This window comes from Equus przewalskii, chromosome 27, assembly GCF_037783145.1.
Source record: "Equus przewalskii isolate Varuska chromosome 27, EquPr2, whole genome shotgun sequence".
Classification (NCBI taxonomy): domain Eukaryota; kingdom Metazoa; phylum Chordata; class Mammalia; order Perissodactyla; family Equidae; genus Equus; species Equus przewalskii.
In genome coordinates, this window is record NC_091857.1 from 32,426,052 (window position 1) to 32,446,878 (window position 20,827).

General features: G+C 40.8%; 1 protein-coding gene across 15 annotated transcripts in view; it reads right to left on the reverse strand.

Moving 5' to 3' along the window:
* The window catches only part of SETD4 (SET domain containing 4), a 286,569-nt gene that overhangs the window by 200,859 nt on the left and 64,883 nt on the right, over nt 1-20,827 (reverse strand). For all 15 annotated transcript variants that reach the window (XM_070597432.1, XM_070597444.1, XM_070597433.1 and 12 more), the window contains one exon: nt 6,306-6,397. The gene's annotated coding sequence lies outside the window, so the exon portion shown is untranslated. The remainder of the gene's footprint in view (nt 1-6,305; nt 6,398-20,827) is intronic.

Consider the following 20,827-nt stretch of genomic DNA (forward strand, 5'->3'; position numbering starts at 1 on the left):
AGCCTCCTTATTCTGTCTCATCTGGGCCAGGCGCCTTTCTGCCTCAGGACTCTGAACAATCTTGTCAAGTGGTGATCAGTTCTCTCTGTCACACCTATCTTTCCATGACTGACTCTTGTCCTTCAGATCTTTGTTCAAGAATCTCCTCAGAGAAGTCCTTTACTTGCTTCATGCCCCTCACATGTTGGGGTTGCCTGAGAATTCCATCCTGGATCCTCTGTCCTCCCTCTCTATCTCTCAGAGTGATCTTATTCAGGCTAGTAGAGCCTTCACTACCTCCAATTTATTAGGCCCCCATAAAATCTATCAACTGCCAAGAACATTCCAACAGCTCCAGACACATTTTGTCTTCCTGCCTCTTCTTCTGTTCCTGAGGCTCTCCCTTCCTCCCCCAAACCCCCAAATATAAAGAATTTCCAGAAGACCCTCATTTTTCCCCCATATCATTTTGGTCTCTGACTCCATCATACACCCACCAGGATCCAGGAGGTCTCCTTGCCCAGCACTTATTATCACTTAACAGGTCCTATCAGTCATCCTACTGAATTTCTCCCTAAGCCTTCTCCTCCATCCCAGCTTTACAACAGACCCTCAGCTGTCATTGATGGATAATTGCACATCCTCTTAAGGGACCTCCCATCTTGAGTGATTTCCTTTCTGTACTCTCTGCATGCTCACTCCCCTGCTGAAAATCCATCAGGTGAAAGTCCAAGCCCTCAAAGGCTTGTAGGGATCTCTGGAATCTGACCTGCCTAACTCCAGGCCCATTTTAACTCCCCTTCAATGTTCTATAGCAAGATATCCTATTTCTTTGGTTGTAAACTACTATAATATTTACCACAAGGAAATTGGATGGAGAGGAACTACCACCCCTTAAATACAACAATTAAGACAAGCAGATACTTTTAGAAAGATTAAGAGGCATTGTTTGGAGTTCAGTACGTGCATGTACAGTTTACTCACAATTCTGCCCCATTTCCCTCTTCTGTCCTCCTGGAAAGTTCTGCTACTTCTTCTTACACTTGGTTCATTGAAGCTTCAAAGGGCAGCTCTTTCAAAGCCACTTGACCCTTTCACTCACCCTAACACCTGAGGGCAGCAATGGAGTTCCTTGTGCCACCACAACACATTCTGAATGTATTCCTCATAGAATCACAATAATAAACTTAGGCTGGTCATTTTTCTGACTTAAGTGGGCTGTGTTAGCTCTTGATGTATCTGTGCTTGGACTGGAAGGAGGAATGGGTGCGCTCACAGATTTGCTAAAGCAGGCTCTATTCAAACAACTGAAAAGAACAAAGTTTTCTTGCCTTTTGAAATAGGAGAATTTTTCCATTATTTGGGAAAGGAAAGGCAGCCATGGTAGTTCATGTCATCATGACTTTAATTTACCCTCTTTGGGGAGAAAATCTGGGACAAGTCCTAGCTAGGGTAACCAAAAGTAAATATTGTCCCTCCTGTCCCTTTCTCAGATCTGAGGATACAAAGAACAATCTGGAATGGTTTCCACAGCATCTCTGTGGGAAGCAGAAAACATCCAAAAGGGGAATGTGCTGTTTCTTTTTGGAGTGGAAAGAGAAAAAGAGAGTATTGTGACCTTAAGGATCACTGAGCAATAATAGTGAATTTCTTTTTATTTTTAATTCTTTCTTAAAAGAATTATTCTGAAATACTCTAGACACACAAAAGGTAAGATCTACCCTTCCAGGTACCCTTCACCGAGCTTCACCAATCAATGAATACCAATAACATTTAAATCCCTTCACTGCTTCCCATCTCATTTCCTTCCTGCTCCCCAAAGTAAGCATAATCTTGAATTTGAAGAATGCTCTCTTTAATGTTGGTAGGCTGTGATTCTGTTTTTTTCTCCTTAAATTATACTATATATTTATTCTGAAAATACATTAATGAATAACCATCTGTGAGGAATCAAGCAAACATTTGAAATCTGGACACTCTTGTTCATCACATACTAGCTTGAAGAGTCCTAGGAGGAAATAAACAGGTTTTTTATGGCTACATTCACCAAGTAAATCTCTAAAGAAGTTGTGACCAGCCTTGATTTGAACAGGTACCACTTTTCAATTTCCTAAAATCTGAAAAGTCACTAGAGGAATTGGGGTGGGGGGGGGGGGAATTACTATACTAAACATATCGTCTACCTCTGATATTTTGTGGTTCTAGAAAGGATGGGTGGATGGACATTTCTTGGTGTGATGTGCTAGGCATTTTTGTCTTTGGCCTCATTAAGAACATAGAGGCAGGTGTGACATCAGCATCATGGTGGAGTGAGAAATTCCCTTTGTCTCTTCCTTCTAAATTACAACCAAACAGACATCAATTGACCATCAGAGGATTTCCTACACAGAACAACAGGAGTTTGAGAGATCCAGGCAGATACACATCTGAAGGTAAGTGGACTAGGCCCCTGGGAACAGTGGAACTAGAGAAGCACCCCTCTCTCCCACCCCTAGGGCAGTGATCCAGGAGGCAGACATGCATGCAGTTGCCTGTGGGAACTGTGAGTGGAGGGAGGGAAGCCCTACCCCAGGCACCCAAAGCAGTGATGGTCCATGGGAGTGCAAATGTCCAAGGAGTGGCAGTGGTGCTTGGTTACAGTCTCAGACATATGCAAATGTCCCTGGGGAGGTGGCACCACTGGTGGTGGCCCTGCATGCACACAAACACTGGAGCAGTGGTCCCACACATGCACAGCACCCATGGAGCACCAGGTCCTGGGGGTGGCCCCATGGGTGCATAAATGGCCCCAGGGAGGTGGCAGCAGCATTATAAAGGTGTGGGCATGAACATGAATGTCCAAAGAGCAGCAGCAGCAGCGTGGTGGCAATGCCACCACATGATGTTTGGTGGAGGAGCAGCAGAGGCAGTGGCCTGACCCACACAACTGCAAATACCCAGGGAGGAAGCACTCAGCCCCCAGTAGAGGCACCCCAAACATCATCTCCATCAGCAGTAGGGGCTGCATATAAGTCTCCAGGTTCCCAGGCCCACAACAATGACAGTGTCACCCACAAATGCAGCACCTCTGGCAGTGGTGCAACCAGCACCCCCAGGTAACTGGGAAACAGCAACACAGGTGGTGCACAAGACAACAACATCTGAGCCCATGGATAACCAGGGGAGGAACACAAGACCCAGGCAACCAGAGTGAACATAACCAAAGACATACTCAAATAAGAGAAGGTGATTACTACCACAAATGTGCCAGCAGAGGATCGATTCATCAAACACCATGAAGAACTACAGTAACACTGCAGAACAGAAGGAAAATGACAAGTCACCAGAAACCAAGCCTGAAGTCACAGAACATTACAATCTAAATGACAAAGAATTCAAAATAGCTGTCATAAAGAAACTCAATAAGTTACAAGAAAACAAACAAAGCCAGTTCAATGAGCTCAGGAATAAAATTAATGAACAGAAAGAATACTTCACCAAAGAGATTGAAGCCCTTAAAAAAAAATACAAAATTCTGGATATGAAGAACACAGTTACTAAGATAAAAAATAATGTAGAAACCATAAAAACAGAGCAAGAACTTATGGGGGAGAGAATTAGTGACATAGAAGATAGAAATCAAGAAATGGTCTCAGTTGGAAGAGGCAGGAGAAACAAGATTTTTTAAAATGAAAAAATTATTTAAGAAATATCCAACTGAATTAGGGAAAGTAATGTAAGGATTATAGGTATCCCAGAGGGAGAAGAGAGAAAGAAAGGAGCAGAGCGCTCGTTCAAACAACTAATAGTTGAGAACCTCACAAACCTAGGGAAAGAACTGGACTTACAAGTACATGAAGCCAAGAGAACTCCTAATTACATCAATACAAAAAGAACTTCTCCAAGGTATATAAAATTAAAACTGTAAAAGTCAATGACAAAGAAAAACTATTAAGGGCAGCAAGGCAAAATAAAATAACTAACAAAGAAACCTCTATTAGGCTTTCATCAGATTTTTCAGCAGAAACCTTCCAGGCTAGGAGAGAAGGGAATGATATATTCAAAATACTGAAAGACAAAAACTTTCAGCCAAGAATACTCTATCCAGAAAAATTATCCTTCATATATGATGGAGAAATAAAATCTTTCCAAGATAAACAAAAGCTGAGGGAGTTCATCACCACTAGAACTGCCTTACAAGAATCTATGAAGAGAGCCCTCCCACCAGAAACAAAAAGGCAAAGGTTTACAAAGCCTTGAGGAAGGAGATAAATAGAAAGACAAAATCAGAAAATTGCAGTTCTCTATCAGAACAGGTTAATAGACAATTATAACATAAAAGATAAAGGGAAAGAAAGCATAAAAATAACTATGAACTAGTCAATTTCATCACAACACAAAAATGAATAATTTGTGACAATAATAACACAGAAGAGGAAGAGGAGAGGGATGGAACCTGCTTCGGCTAATGGAGATAAGAGGCTATCAGCAGAAAAAGGACTATCTCATCTATGAGACCTTTTATACAAACTTCATGATAATCACTAAACAAAAAGTTAGAGTAGAGTCACAAATCATAAATAAAGAGGACACTGAGAAAAACATCACAGAAAACCACCAAATAGAAATGTCATTCAGAAATACAATGGAAAGGAAATGACAGAAATATAGAAAAACCAAAAAACAAGAGATAAAATGGCAATATTAAACCCTCATATATCAATAATCATTCTAAAAGTAAATGGATTGAATTCACCAATCAAAGGGCACACAGTGGCTAAATGGATTACAAAACAAGACCCAATAATATGCTGCATCCAGGAAACACAGCTCAGCTCTAAAGACAAACAGAGGCTCAGAGTGAAGGGATGAAAGATGATACTCTAAGCAAATGGCAAGCAAAAGAAAGCAGACAGAGCTATACTTATATCAGACAAAGCAGACTTCAAGATAAAAAAGATGATAACAAAGAGAGGCAGTATATAATGATAAAAAGAACATTCCACCAAAAGGACATAATACTTATGAATATATATGAACCTAACACAGGAGGACCAAAGTATACTAAGCCACTATTAGCAGACCTAAAGAGAAAAGAGACAGAAACACAATACTAGTAGAGGACCTCAACACCCCACTTACATCAATGGATAGATCATCCAGGCAGAATGTCAACAAGGAAACAGTGGCCTTCAATGAAACAGCAGACCAGATGGATTTTATGGATATAAATAGAACGTTCCATCCAAAAACAGCAGAATATACATTCTTCTCAAGTGTACATGGATCATTCTCAAAGATGGACTATATATTGGAAAACAAAGTAAGCCTCAATAAGTATAAGAAGATTGGACTAGTATCAAGCATTTTTCCAGACCATAATGCTATGAAACTAGAAATCACCTCAAGAAAAAACTGAGAAATGCACAAATATGTGGATAGTAAACAACATGCTACTGAACAACCATTGGATCATTGAGGAAACGAAAAGAGTGATCAAAAAATACCTGGAGACAAATGAAAACACAACATATCCATTCTTATGGGATGCGGCAAAAGCTGCACTAAGAGGGAAATTTATAGCAATTCAGGCCTACCTCAACAAACAAGAAATATCTCAAATAAGTAATCTTAAACCACACCTAACAGAACTAGAAAAACAAGAACAAACAAAGCCCAAAGTCAGCAGGAGGAGGGAAATTATAAAAGTTAGAGCAAAAATAAATGAAACAGACACTAAAAAAAAAGAAAAAAACCACAAGAGAATCAATTAAACTAAGTACTGGTTTTTTGAGAAGATAAACAAAATTGACAAACCCACACCCAGACTCACTAACAAAATAAGAGAGAAGTCTCAAATATATAAAGTTAGAAAAGAAACGGGAGAAATTGCAATGGATAACAAAGAAATACAAGGGATTATAACAGAATACTATGAAAAGCTATATGCCAATAAATTGGATAACCTAGAAGAAATGGATAAATTCTGAGACTGATAGAACCTTCCAACACTGAATCAAGAAGAAATAGAGAATCTGAACAGACCAATCACAAGTAGAGATTGACACAGTAATCAAAACCTCTCAAAAAACAAAAGTCCAGGACAGGATGGCTTTTCTCATGAATTCTACCAAGTATTCAAAGAATTTGTAACACCTGTCTTTCTCAAATTCTTCCCAAAACTTCAAGAAGATGGGAGACTTCGAAAGTCATTTTACAAGGCCAACATTACCCCAATACCAAAACCAGACACGGACAAAATAAAAAAGGAAAATTACAGGCCAACATTGCTGCAGAACACAGATGCAAAAATACTCAACAAAATATTAGCAAATAGAATGCAATACCTTGAAAGGATCACACACCACAATCAGTGGGATTGATTCCAGGGATGCAAGGATGATTCACAATCCACACATCAATTCATGTGATACACCACCTGAACAAAACGAAGAGTAAAAATCACTTGATCACATCAGTAGATATACAGAAAGAATTTGACAAGATTCAACATTTATGACAAAACTTTCAATAAAATGAGTACAGAAGGAAAGTCCCTCAGCATAGTAGAGGCTAGATATGACAAATCCACAGCAAAATCATGCTGAATCCTGAAAAACTGAAAGCTATTCCTCTAAGAACAGGAACCACACAAGGATGCCCACTCTCATCACTCTTATTCAACACAATATTGCAAGTCCTGGCCAGAGTAATTAGGGAATAAAAAGAAAGAGAAGAGATACAAATTGGAAAGGCAAAAATAAAACTGTCATTATTTGTGGCTGACATGATTCTAGACAGAAAACCCTAAAGGATCCATCAGAAAATTACTAGAAATAATCAACAACTACAACAAAGTTTCAGGGTACAAAATCAGCATACAAAAATCAGCTACATTTGGATACACTAATAATGAACTAGCAGAAAGAGAAGTCAAGGATACAATCCAGTGGGGCCAGCTTGGTGATGTAGTGGTTATGTTTGTGCAGTACACTTTGGTGGCCTGGGGTTCGCAGGTTCAGATCCTGGGTGTGGACCTACACACTGCACGTCAAGCCATGCTATGGCAGTGTCCCACATACAACCTAGAGGAAGATTGGCACAAATGTTAGCTCAAGGCCAATCTTCCACACCAAAAAAAAAAGAGAGAGAGAGAGAATACAATCCTATTTAAAATCACACGAGAAAATGTGAAACATCTAGGAATAAATTTAACCAAGGAGGTGAAAGACCTATAAACTGAAAAGTATAGGATATTATTGAAAGAAATCTAACAAGGCATAAAAAATAGAAAGATATTCCATGCTCAAGAATTGGAAGAATAAACATAGGTAAAATGTCTATAATATCATTAAAGCAATCTACAGATTCAATGAAATTCCAATCAGAATCCCAATGATATGCTACTCAGAAACAGAACAAGGAACGCTAAAATTTATATGGTGCAACAAAAGACACTAAATACCCAAAGCAATCTTGGGAAAAAGGAACAAAGCTGGAGGCATCACAAACCCTGAATTCAAAATATACTACAAAACTATAGTAATCAAAATAGCATGGTACTGGCAGAAAAATAGACACAGAGAACAATGGAACAGAATTGGAAGCTCAGAAATAAAACCACACATCTATGGACAGCTAATCTTCAACAAAGGAGCCAAGGACATACAATGGAGAAAGGAAAGTCTTCAATAAATGCTGTTGGGAAAACCGGACAGCCACATACAAAACAATAAAAGTAGACCATTACCTTACACCATGCACAAAAGGTAACTCAAGATGGATTAAAGACTTGAACGTAAGACCTGAAACCATAAAAGCCCCAGAAGAAAATTCAGGCAGTACGCGGTTTGACATCAATCTTAGCAGTATCTTTTTTTGCATGTGTGCTTGAGGAAACTTGACCCTGTGCTAATCTTCCCCCATTTTATTTGGGATCCTACCACAGCATGGCTTGATGAGTGCTGCTAGGTCTGTGCCCAAGATCCGAAACTGGGAACCCCAGGTCACCGAAGTGGAACACACCAAACTAAGCACTACACCATCAGGCTGGCCCCAGTAGTATTTCTTTTTTTTAATTGTGGTAACATTGGTTTATAACATTATATAAATTTCAGGTATACATCATCATATATTTCAATTTCTCTCTAGATTATATAATGTTCACTATCCAAAGACTAATTAACATCCATCATAACACAATGTGCTTAATTACCTCTTTCTCCCTCCTCCCTTCTTCCTTCCCCTCTGGTAACCACTTATCAATCTCTGTTTCTATGTCTTTGTTCGTCATTGTTATCTTCTACTTATGAGTGAGATCATACAGTATTTTACTTTCTCCCTCTGACTTATTTCGCTTAGCATAATACCCTCAAGATCCATCCATGTTGTCATGAATGGTCATATTTCATCCTTTCTTATGGCTGAGTAGTATTCCATTGTGTATATATACCACATCTTCTTTATCCATTCATCCCTTGATGGGCACCTAGGTTGCTTCCAAGTCTAGGCTATTGTGAATAATGCTGCAATGAACATAGGAGTGCATGTATCTTTATGCCTTCATGTTCTCATGTTCTTTGGAAAATACACCACAGTGGAATATCAGGATCATATGGTAGCTCTATTCTTAATTTTGTAAAGAAATCCCATGCTGTTTTCCATAGTAGCTGCCCCAGTTTGCACCACCACCCCCCCCCCCAGCAGTGTATAAGGGTTCCCTTCTCTCCACATCCTCTCCAACACTTACTGTTTCCTGTCTTGTTCATTATAGCCATTCTGATGGGAGTGAGGTGATATCACATTGTAGTTTTGATTTGCATTTCCCTGATAGTTAATGATGTTAAACATCTTTTCAAGTGCCTTTTGGACATCTGTATATCTTCTTTGGAGAAATGTCTGTTCAGATGTTTTGCCCATTTCTTAATTGGGTTGTTAGTTTTTTTGTTGTTGTTGAGATGTATGAGTTCTTTTGGATATTAATGCTTTATCAGATAGATAGTTTGCAGACATCTTCTCCCAATTGTTAGGTTGTCTTTTTGTCTTGTTGTTCATTTCCTTTGCTGTGCAGAAGCTTTTTAGTTTGATGTACTTCCATTTGTTTATTTCTTCTATTGTTTCCCTTGCTCAGTCAGACATGATAATTGAAAATATGCTGCTAACACTGATGTTGAAGAGTGTACAGCCTGTTTTCTTCTAGAAGTTTAATGGTTTCAGGTCTTACATTCAAGCTTTTAATCCATTTTGAGTTAATTTTTGTGTATGTTGTAATATAACGGTCTATTTTCATTGTTATCCATGGGGTTGTCCAGTTTTCCCAACATTAGTTATTGAAGAGACTTTCCTTCCTGAATTGTATGTTCTTGGCTCCCTTGTCCAAAATATGCTATCCATAGATGTGTGGGTTTATTTCTGGGCTCTTGATTCTGTTCCATTGATCTTTGTGTCTATTTTTGTGCTAGTACCATGCTGTTTTGGTTACTATTGCTTTGTTGTATACATTGAAATCTGGGAGTGTGATACCTCGAGCTTTGTTCTTTTATCTCAGGATTCCTTTTGCTACTCAGGGTCTTTTGTTGTTCCATATAAATTTTGGAATTCTTTGTTCTATTTCTGTGAAAAATGTTGTTGGAACTTTGATAGGGTTTGCATTGAATCTGTAGATTGCTTTAGCAAGTATGGACATTTTAATGATGTTAATTCTTCCAATCCAAGAGCATGGAATATCTTCCATTTCTTTGTGTCTTCTTCAATTTCTTTCAACACTGTTTTATAGTTTTCAGCATACAGATCTTTCACCTATTGGTTAAGTTTATTCCTAGATATTTAATTCGTTTTGCTGCAATTGTAAACAGGATTGTATTCTTAATTTCTCTCTCTGCTACTTCACTGTTAGTATATAGAAACACAACTTATTTTTGTATTTTGATTTTTTATCCTGAAACTTGACCATATTCCTTTATTATTTCTAAAATGTTTTTGGTGGATTCTTTAGGATTTTCTCATATAAAATCATGTCATCTGCAAATAGTGAGTGTTTAATTTCTTCCTTTCCATTTTGGATCCCCTTTTATTCCTTTTTCTTGCTTTATTGCTCTGGCTAAGGCTTCCAATACTATGTTAAATAAGAGTGATGAAAGTGGGCATCCTTTTCAGGTTCCTGTTCTTAGAGGGATAGCTTTCAGTTTTTCTCCATTGAGTGGAATGTTATTTATATATCTACTAAATCCATCTGGTTTAATGTGTTGTTTAAGGTCAAACTTTCCTTATTGATCTTCTGTTTGGATGATCTGTCCATTGGTGTAAGTGGAGTGTTAAAGTCCCCTACTATTACTGTGTTACTGCCCATTTCTAGTTTCTGTCTGCTAATAATTGCTTTACATAATTAGGTGCTTCTAGGTTGGGTGCATAGATATTTATAAGGGTTATGTTCTCTTGTTGGATTGTTCCCTTTATCTTTATGTAGTAGAGCCTCTAAGTGGCTCTTTGAGAAGCACAGGTCTTCTGCCACTGACAAGCCCCACTCCCCACAGGTCCATACACACCATCAACACAGTCCTGGCCCTGCAGTGTTGCCTTGCTGCAGACCCTTGTTTGTGGCTTGTTACACTTTTTGTTTTAATGTCTATTTTGTCTGATATAATTATTGCTACCCCAGTTTTATTTTCATTGGCATTTGCAGGAAGTATCTTTTTCCATCCCTTCACTTTCAGTTTGTCTTTAGGTCTGAAATGTGTCTCTTCTAGGCAGGATATATATGGGTCTTGTTTTTCTTATCCAATCGGCCACCCTTTGCCTTTTGATTGGAACATTTAGTCCATTGACATTTAACGTAACTATTGAGAACTATGTACTTATTGCCATTTTGTTACTTTTTTTCTGAGTGTTTTAGTAGTTGTTCTCTGTGCCTTTCTTCTTCTCTTGCTCTCTTCCCTTGTGATTTGATTGCTTTCTTGGTATTATGTTTGAGTTCCTTTCTCTTAATGTTTTGTGCATTTATTATAGGTTTCTGGTTTGTGATTATCATGAGGTTCACATATAATAACCTACATATATAACAATCTGTATTAAGTTGTTGGTCTCTTTAGTTTGACCTCTTTCTAAATGCTCTACTTTTACACTCCCCTCTTCCCACATTTTATGTTCTTCATATTATATCTACCCTCTTCTTTTTGGTGTGTATATCCATTACCTTCTTATCATGGAAATAGCTAATTTAAGGACTTTTGGCTTTTGATCTTCATATTATCTTCATAGATGGTCGATGTGCTACCTTTAGTGTATTTTTGCCTTCACCAATGACTTTATAGCCCTTTTTGAGAATTTCTTATTCCTATTTGTGGTCTTCTCTTTCCCACTTAAATAAGTCCCTTTAGCATTTCTTGTAGACTGGTTTCTTGGTGACAAACTCCTTTAATTTTTGCATGTCTCAGAAACTCTTTATCTCCCCTTCCATTCTGAATGATAACCTTGCCAGGTAGAGTATTCTTGGCTACAAGTTTTTTCCTTTCAGCACTTTAAATATATCATGCCACTCCCTTCTAGCCTATAATGTTTCATTTGAGAAGTCAGCTGATAGCCTCATGGGGTTTCTGTTTTATATCACTTTGGCCTTTCTCTTGCAGCTTTTAAGATTCTCTCTTTATTTTTAATTTTGGACATTTTAATTATAATATTCTTGGTGTGGGTCTCTTTGGGTTTATCTTGTTTGATGTGCCCTGTGCTTCCTGTACCTGGATGTCTGTTTCCTTCTTTAGGTTAGGAAAGTTTTCAGCTATCATTTCTTCAAATTGATTCTCTGCTGTTTTGTCTCTGTCTTCTTCTGGGATCCCTATAATACAACTGTTAGTGTGCTTGATATTGCCCCAGAGGTCCCTTAGACTGTCCTTCTTTTTAATTGTTTTTTCTTTTATCTGTTCAGCTTGGGTGATTTCCTCTAGTCTTACTCTGCTATTGAGTCCCTCTAGTGAATTTTTCATTTCCAGTATTGTATTCTTCATTTCTGATTGGTTCTTTTTTATATTTTCCAATTCTTTGTTGGCATTCTCACTATGTTCATCTAGTTTTCTCCCAAGATCAGTGAGCATCCTTATGCTGTTTTGTTTGAACTTTTTGTCAGGTAGATTGTTTGTTTCTGTTTCATTTAGTTCTTTTTCTGGGGTTTTGTCCTGTTCCCTTGCTTGGAACATGTTCCTTTGCCTCCTCATTTTGCCTTTTTATTTTGCTTATATCTACATATTAGGTGAGTCAGTTATGTCTCCTGATGTGGGAGAACTGGCCTTATGGAAGAGACACCTTTTGAGGCTCAGCAGTGTGCTTCCCTCTCATCACCTAATGTTCTAAATGTTCCAGGAGAAGCCCCTTTGTGGGTAATGTGTATCCTTCTGCTATGGCAGTGTTGATCTTGCTGCAGGTACCCAGTGAGTCTAGGCTTTCTCCCCATGGCTGGCTGTTTAAAAATCACGTTTGGGGAGCCCCCGCACAATTTGCTGCAAGGCCTAATAGCACATGCCTGTTGCAGTTTTTCTGTTGAGTAGGCCCCCACTGTGGCTGGTTGCTAGGCTCAGGGGCTTACAATTGCTGTAGGCCTCCAGCCTGCAAGGCTGTTGTCAGCTCTCTCAGGATTGCAGCTAAGTGGGGCTGGCCCCAGGCACAGGAGGACCCCATTGTTTCAGGCTTTGGAAGGCAGGGCTGATCCTCTATGTATCTCTTTGTGAAGCACAGGTCTTCTGCCACTGATAAGCCTTGCACCCCACAGGCCCACACACACCATCAACACAGTGCTGGCCCATGCACACCTCCTGACCCCCTGAAGCAGACCCAGTTCCCCCAGTGCAGAGGCTCCCATACTCTCCACCAACACCCCCCACACTCCACCTGCTCCTCACACAGGCCCAGCCTCACAGAGGCAGACACACTTGCCTGCCTGCAGAGGATCAAGGCACCCAGTGTATGCAGGCTGACAAGCAGCCTGAGGGCTTGCTGTTGGGTGGGGCCAGTCCCTAGGTCAGGCTGGCTGCCCTGGCTGAGCTGGATTAAATCAGTACTCTGTTGGGTGGGGCAGACCCTGGGTTAACAGGGCAGTGAAAGGACTCCAATGGTGTCTGTCAGCACACCTGTACTAGGTCACAACAATGCTGCCACCAACGTCTAAGTTCCTAGAGAGGTCTCACGAAGATGCACCCAGAGCCTACCAGGTGAGACTCTTCACCAAAGGACTGTGCATCTTTCCTTCTGTTGATTTCAGGTTGCTTTCAGAGACAGGTGAATTTGTGCATGGGTCCTTTAAGAGTTGGGTTTTTTCACTTATGTCCTATAGCTTTTCTCAGGGTATTCCCCATTGTAGTTAATAGCCAGAAAAGCCAGATATTATGACACTTTTCTCAGTTGTGCTGAGTCGGAATGATGCTTATAGTGGTAATGCACCCCTACTCAGGTCCCCACTCCTCCAGGGAAAGCTGCATATCTTAGGGTTCTTCCTGTCTTGTCATGAAGCTCCATTGTTCACAAAGGTGGCTTTTTCCTCTACAGAAAGGAATTTCTGCCTCTTCCGCCTCAGTCAGGACTGTCCCCCATTGTGGGGGTTCTTTTCACCCAGGTGTGAGTTCTCTCTAAGGGGTAATCTTTCCAAGAATAGTTGTAACCTTGTTGTGTTCATAGGAAGAGGTGAGTTCAGAGTCTGCCTATGTTGCCATCTTGACAATCCCCCAACTATTCAGCTTCATGGCTCTTAAAAACCTCAGCAGAGAACTACCTCCTAAATTTACAAGTGAGAAAATCATTGTGGAGGAGTTGGTGGGGCTCATGAAGAAGTTTGTGGAAGATATGAAGAATGGAGTGCACATAAAGGAAGGCTAGCCTGATATCAAGGCCGTGGTATATGCAGTGCCAAAGATGAGCATCACAGTTCTGTCCAGAGTCCATGCCAGGAGAGCAGTGAGCAGAGGAGAGGGGACAAGATCCTCATGGATGCCTGGTGCCCAGGGTGGGTGAGAAATGACATGAGGGGACCAAAGCCATGAAAACCCCAGAAGAAGGACCAGAGATGCCCATATACTTTGCTCTTTTTCCCTCAGATGCTGAGGGGCCTCTTGGAGAGTTTGTTATGGAGAAGAAAGTTGAACAACAGGGACCACTCTTAGAGTTCTCTCCTTGCTTCTCATTAAGTTACACATCCTGATTTGACCAAACGATGTCAAAAACATCCCTACCCACAAATTTAAATACAAGAAAAATCAAAATATCCCTATCAAGTACTCAATTTCACTTGGCTACTAATTCAGTGAAGTCTTTTGTGATTTCATATGTGATACAGGGGAGAAAAAGTAGAATCAATGACAATGAATGAAAATCAATAGATGAATAAATCCTTCTGTATAAATGTCCATTTGCACAGATTGTTTACATGCCGACCAGATCAGAAATCTAACAGACCTAAAAGTTAGGTCAACAGACAACAGTATAACTCAGAGGCCAGCTAACAGCATAGAAACAGCCAGGAAGTACATGGTTTTAGCTTTGAGGACACATGATCTCTGTTAGAATTACTCAGATCTGCTGAGGTAGCATGAAAGTAGCCATAGACAATTCATAAACTAATGAGCATGGCGGGGTTTGGCCTGCTGGCTTTAGTTTACCAGCCTCTAGTATAACATGGACAACACCATGAAGGGAATACATCTGGTGTAGGCACCATAACACCAGACTCATTGGAAAAACACAATGGCAAAGTGTGAATGGTGAATGGGCACTAAAGACATTTCCATAAAAGCATCTGAGACCATGGGGGAAATTGAATATGGACTGAGTGTTAGTGACATGAGAGAATTGTTGTCAAATCTCTTCAATGAGAATGTGTTATTTATGCAGGGAGGAAGTATTCTGAGGTCTATAACATTAACATGGTTCAGCAAAATATATACAGAAGATGAACACAAAAATTTAGGAAAATATTCACAAGTGTTCAACCTAGTCACGTGGATATATGGGCATTTACTATTCTTTCAATATTTCTGTTCGAAAGCTTTCAAGACAAACATCTGGAAACAAAAATTTCTGTCTCTGCCACTTTACTGTGTGACCCTGAGCAAAATACTGCACTGCTCTTTATCTCAGTACCTCAACTGTAAAATGAGCACAATAGGCATGGGATTGCTGTAAATACAGATTAAATGTCCTGATACAGATCAAAATGTTAAAAACACAATAAAAGTGCAATGTGTATTGTAAAATGACTCCCTGTGATTGGGACCTAACATCACCCATGGCAGTGACAAGAAGTCAGTTACTGCCCAACACCAAGCATACCTCTCAGTGGCCCCAGTGAACCTCCACCACATCCCTCCCTTCACAGAAGCGCTCTGTGCTCTCAAGAGGCCTCTACTGTCCTGATTATTCTTCATTCTTCACCAGTGATTTTCAGGCTTACAGAAATGAAAAGGAGTAGACCCTGAAAGCAAGGGTAGGGGTTTTATTTTAAAAGTGAGGTTTACAACTTTCTCCTTTCAACAAAGTTGTTAAGTTCCTCTCTATTATTTTGTTTTTGTAAACTGACACCAAAGGACAACAATGCCTAGGTCAAGACCATAGCATCTCAACTTTTGGAAATGTATACTTAAAATTGCAAAGATCTTTTTTTTCTTAGTACCTTAAAAATAACACCTAACTATATATACCGCTTATTATCTGTGACCTTGGACAAAACCAAACAGTAGCCACCGTTAGCCAACAGAGATTATGTAACCATTAAATAAAGCATTGAAAGCAACAGCATGGCACACAATAAGAGCTGCATAAAACATTTCCTCCCACTTGGGGACTCACTGAGAAGCACACAGTGAGGTACCCTGCCCACAGTGAAAGTCTAATCACAGCACTTAATTCTCTAATTCTCTCTCTTGAGTTTCTCTTAAGAAAGCAAGAGGACCTATGCCCTCAGAAGTGATTAACGTATGCAATTTATTGCATCTTCAGAAAAAGGAACACTTCCCATTCTATAGTTGATAATGGGCCCAAGTTCAAGTTTACTACTCTGCACTACTTTTTCTCCTTTTGGGGTTCTCCCACAATAGTTTCTTTAGTTCAACTGCCATGAATCTCTAGCCCCTTATGGACCCAGCACCAAGAAGTTGTGCTTTGGGGGAAGCACACCTCTCCAGCCTGCAACAATTGCTTCCCTCAGAGGTGAGATCAAAATAAGACTGTTCTGGTTTGGCCCAGGGTGTAGCACCATTAAGGGGTGAACCAGGAGTGAGGGATTAGGAAACTTTCTGGAACACTTGGCCCCTCCTAGGAGGGAGGGATGGAGGTGGGGCCTCCTTCTCAGGAAATCACAGCACTGGATCCCAGAACTCATTTCAGTGTGCCTTCTCTGACTGTGGCCAGGCCTCCCCAGTGAGCGTTCCTGTGGCCCATAGCCCGGTCTGCTCTCCACACAAGTTCCCCTCATGACCCCTGCCCAGCCATGTCCTCCTACACTTGCATGGCCCTCATGACCAGGGTCCACAATGGCATTGGCTTTGCCATCATGTACGACCTGTGCCAGCAGTTCTCAGGGGATGAAGTGCTCACAGCATGGGACATGGTGCAGGGCTTGGCAGCCATGTAGCAGCTGTAGGCCGAGGGCCTCAGCCCTCGCTTCCACCAGTGGACATTGATGATCAGCAGAGCATCCATACCCTGGGTGACTTCCTGTACAAGGAGTATGGAGGCCTCAAAGTGCTAATCAACAATACAAGCATTGACGTCACCTGTAAGTCGATGTGAGCTCAGAGTGCACTCAGTCTCCATGAGCGTGGCCAGCCAGGGTGGCTTGGAGCCTGAAACGCTGCTGTGAGGCCCTTAGCTTCCACAGGATCCAGAACGGACTCCCTAGGGAAAAATGTCAGACTGGAGGCTACAGGGAGAGCAGAATCCTCTGATTTACAAGACTTTCCAGCAGAGGGCTTTTCCATCTCCATGGAATGGACTCTTGGGGAATCTCCTCCAGGTTTCCTCACAGCTTCTCTAAATTGGACTTTAGAGCAGTTCAGTGAAATTTTAACATATTTTGAAATAAACAAAAAAGTGTAAGAATGGTACACAGAGATCTCATTCTACACCCTTCACTTACCCTCCTCTAATGGTGCCATCTTACGACACTGTACAGCATTACCAAGCCAGGAAATTGTCATTGCAAAATGCTGTTATCTTAAACCAGGCATTACTGGGAAATCACCAGATTGCACATGTAAAAAAAAATTTGTATCATTCTATAGATTTTTACCATGAGTACAATTTAACTTATTAACTTTGTGCTCTCTCCCCACCAAAAGCTCCTGATTCCACACTGTTTCATATTAAAGCAGAAGTGACGATGAAAACAAACTTCTATATTACCCAAAATGTCTGCACAGAGCTAATGTCTCATAAAACCTCAAGGTGAGTATGATGAGGAGCCCAAGCTGTAGTGTTTCTGGCATGCTCTGCCCTGCTTGCCCCCAATCTCATCTACAAGCCCCTGCTTCCTGTCCCTACACAGTTATACAGGTCTCCTTGTTGTGTCTCCACGGGTCCAGGTGACCTTCTGCCTCAGAACCATGTACACACTTGTCCAGCTGTCATGGGTGCTCTCTGTCCCACTGGTCTTTGCACTGACTCTCCCTTATCCTTCAGATCTTCATTCAAAAGCTCACAGAGAGGGTCATTACTTGTTCCATGCCACTCACACATTGGAATTCCTTGAGGATTCCATCCTGAACCCTCCCTTCTCATTCTCTCTCTCTCACAGTGATCTTGTTCAGGATAGTGGAGCCTTCACTATCCTCAAACCTTTTACCTGCCTATAACATTCCTACACTTCCAGACACACATATTTGTCTCCTTGCCTCTCCATCTCTTCCTGGGCCCTTCCTTCCTCTCCAGAATTCCCACATCTAAAACACACATTTCCAAAATACACTTGTCCTTTCCCCAAGTCATCATGGTCACTGACCCATCGTCCACCCACCAGGATTCTGAAAATCACTATACCCACCCCCTATTATTCAATTACCATGTTCTACGAGTGGTCCTACTCAGTTTCTCCCCAAGCCTTCTCCTCCATCCCAGCTCCACAACAGACCCTCAGCAGTCGTTGCTGCACAGTTGAAAAACCACCTAAGGGAGCTCCCTTCTTGAGTGTTTCCGTTCTTGGCATTCTCTGTACTCTCTTCAGGCTCACTCCACTCCTGAAAATCCTTCAGCAGCAAAGTCCCACCCTTATCAAGGCTAGCAGGGATCTCTGATATCTGCATAGCTCCAGGCTCATTTTAACTCCTGGTTCTATGTGCTATATTATGGACAAAACAAACTATCATATTTCTTTGGTTGTAAACTACAATAATACTTAACCCAAGGTAATGGGATGGAGGGGAGCCATCACCCATTAAATACACCAATTAAGACAAGCAGATATTTTAGAAAGATTAAAAGATGTGGCTTGGAATTCAGTACATGCGTGTATGGCTTACTCACAATTCTGCCCCATTTCCCTGTCCTGTCTTCCGGGAAAGTTCCGCTACTTCTTCTAACACTTGGTTCACTAGGACCTCAAAGGGCACCTCTTTCAAAGTCACTTGGCTCCTTCCCTCACCCCAACACTTTAGGGCAGCAATGGAGTTCCTTGTGCCACCACCACACATTCTACATGTATTTTCTCTTGGAATCATACTAATGACTCCTAGCTGGACATTTTCCTTACTTAGCCGGGCTGTGTTAGTTCCTGCTATGTCTGTTCTTGGTCCAGAAAGAGGATTGACGACACTCACAGGTGCTAAGACAGGTTCTATTCAAACAACTGATCTTGCCTCATCAAAGCTAGAGTTCAGAAAAATGTAAATACATGCTATATTCTCAGTATACAGAAAAATTTTCCTTTGTTTTGAAATAGGAGAGCTCTCCCATTATTTGGGAGGAAAGGCAGCCACAGCAGTTCATGGGGGGAAATTACTGGACTAAAGATATCTTCCACCTTGGACATTTTTTGGTTCTAGCAAGAATGGTTGGAGGGACTTTTCTTGATGTAATGTATCAGGTATTTTAGATATCATCCCTACAAAGAACATGGAGGCATACCAAAACTCAAGGTCATGTGCACAGCTAGGTGCAGACCCAGGTCATGTGGCATCCAAGATAATTGTTCTTTCTACCACTCAGTGGTCCTCAAATATCTTATGCCGATGATACTATTCTTCACGTGAAGCTGTACCCAGTCAGGCCAAAGCAATAGATGAGAAAAGAAGACTCAGCTTGATTGGGGCCAATGTCTTCCTCAGCACAGGGCCCACAGGGAACCTTAGGGAAACCCAAGGAGCTGCAAGAGACACATTTTTAAACCCTGCAGTGTTTCATGAAAACCCCTTTCAATCCAGAGACTTAACAACAGGTACTCTTGGAATTAGATAAAAATAGACTTATGTGATAAATGTGAAATCATAAAACATCCAGAGAACCAGATGTGCACTTAATGCCTCGGCAGAGACAATTAGAATCAAGCAATGCTTTTGAAGTTTGTTACTGGAAATGAGATGATGTACAATATATCCCTTGTTGTCCAGATCACTTTGGCTCTAGTTTCAGGTGGCAAGACTTTGAAGAGTGAAGAAGAGATGCTGGGACAGATCCATTAGGGGACAGGCATCCCACAAAGAGGTCTTGGGCAGCTACTATGTGTTAAGCCCTGGGGACAAGGTCTATGTTTTTCCTTTGATTTACGCTTTTGAAGGAAAACATGGCTTCCTTAAAATAAGTTTCTGGTCAGAGAGAGAATATGGCCTGGATAAACTGTAAGCCTGACACATACCCCAGCCCCACCAGGAAAGAATCCTTTCTTAGATAGGTGACATACTTTTCTCAAAGATGTGGAGTGATTACTAAAGGGCCACTGTTTCTCTTTCTCTCTCACACACACACACACCATAAGGATAAGAAACTCAGGATGACCCATAACATCTCTCAGAGGATTATCTGTGTGCCTTCCAGTGCCATGTCCCTGAACTGCCATTTGAAAGCCATGAGTGCACTTTGGAAACAAAACACTTGGATCCAAGTGTTTGCTGTGTAACCTCCAACAAGTGCCTCCTGTTTCCTCCCTGGGTGCTCCTGTCCTGAGTTGTCGCATCAGAAGATCTACAGTCTCCTTCAGTTGTGATGAGTGTCACCCAGGCAGCTACCATCTCTTGGGGATTGGTTTGTAGGAGGGACTGCTGTGTGGAATAGAGACTGGATGCAGCATCCACATCCAGGAATTTACCTTCAAATACCTTTGGACTCCTTGGTCATGCCTCCCTATCATATGCAGGTAAGTATTTCCCCAGCTGATTCTAGACTTGCTGAGGTAAAAAATAGAATAAAACAGAGGTCATCACTTCATTACCGTGTACAAGCAGTCTATGGAAAGTTTTTACAGATTCTCCATCTACTGTCTAGACTCAGGTCTTTGAGAATATGATTTTAAAGCCCTATAAGTGATCGTAGCTGCCTTTCTGGTAACCAGTTGCCCACTCTGGCTTCTTCTCCTGATGTCTTTTCTTCATATCCTTCTGTGTTTTGCAATTTTGACTCAAGAAACATGTGTTAGTTTTGTTAGGAGAGAAGCAGATAATATTTTTGAGAATTAATTAAATTATATTAGGACCTTCGACTGTGCTTACTAAAACATTTCACAAAGAGGTTCAGTTTATTCTTAAACTTCATGTGTTCTAGTGGAAAGGAAACACTGGAACAATTGACCCATTTCTAAAATGCGTTCATCCTAGGAGACTGTTTTAAGAATAATAAGACAGTTTCCAACACTCATTGTAATTATCTCAAAGATTATTTAATGAGAGGCATAGTGCCCTGGATTATCTTT